Source organism: Apaloderma vittatum, unplaced genomic scaffold (genome assembly GCF_000703405.1).
Source record: "Apaloderma vittatum isolate BGI_N311 unplaced genomic scaffold, ASM70340v1 scaffold8386, whole genome shotgun sequence".
In the NCBI taxonomy this organism is placed as follows: Eukaryota; Metazoa; Chordata; class Aves; order Trogoniformes; family Trogonidae; genus Apaloderma; species Apaloderma vittatum.
The window spans coordinates 49,441-49,805 of NW_009723335.1; the positions used below are offsets into that span (position 1 = coordinate 49,441).

Consider the following 365-nt stretch of genomic DNA (forward strand, 5'->3'; position numbering starts at 1 on the left):
CTGAGGTGGCCTCTGGATCCACGTGTCCATGGAGGCTGTGCTGGCAGTGCCGTCGCCAGGGAGGGCACAGGGTGGGCAAGGACATGTGTTTGGCTCACTGGTCTCAGGGGCAATGAGGAGGAGGCAGCACGGGCATCTGTGCTTGGTGGGCTCGTCGGCTGATGCCTGCGATGCCGTAGCATCTCTGCTGTCAATACTTTGAGCCAAGCAGACTGAAAGCAGTCTGGGCTGCGCCGCTCTGCAGCGAGCAGGTCAGAGTTTCCCAAGGGAGGTGGCAGCTCCGTGCCGTGATCCCTGCCCCGTGGACTTGTCAGCACAGGTCCCTGGAGGACAGCGTTCCCACGGCGCGGCAGCCAGCGCGGGCG

At 64.4% G+C, this 365-nt stretch overlaps 1 protein-coding gene across 1 annotated transcript in view; it reads left to right on the forward strand.

Moving 5' to 3' along the window:
- The window catches only part of EPHB2 (EPH receptor B2), a gene marked incomplete at its 3' end in the record, with an annotated part of 58,050 nt that overhangs the window by 47,030 nt on the left and 10,655 nt on the right, over positions 1 to 365 (forward strand). The window lies entirely within an intron of this gene.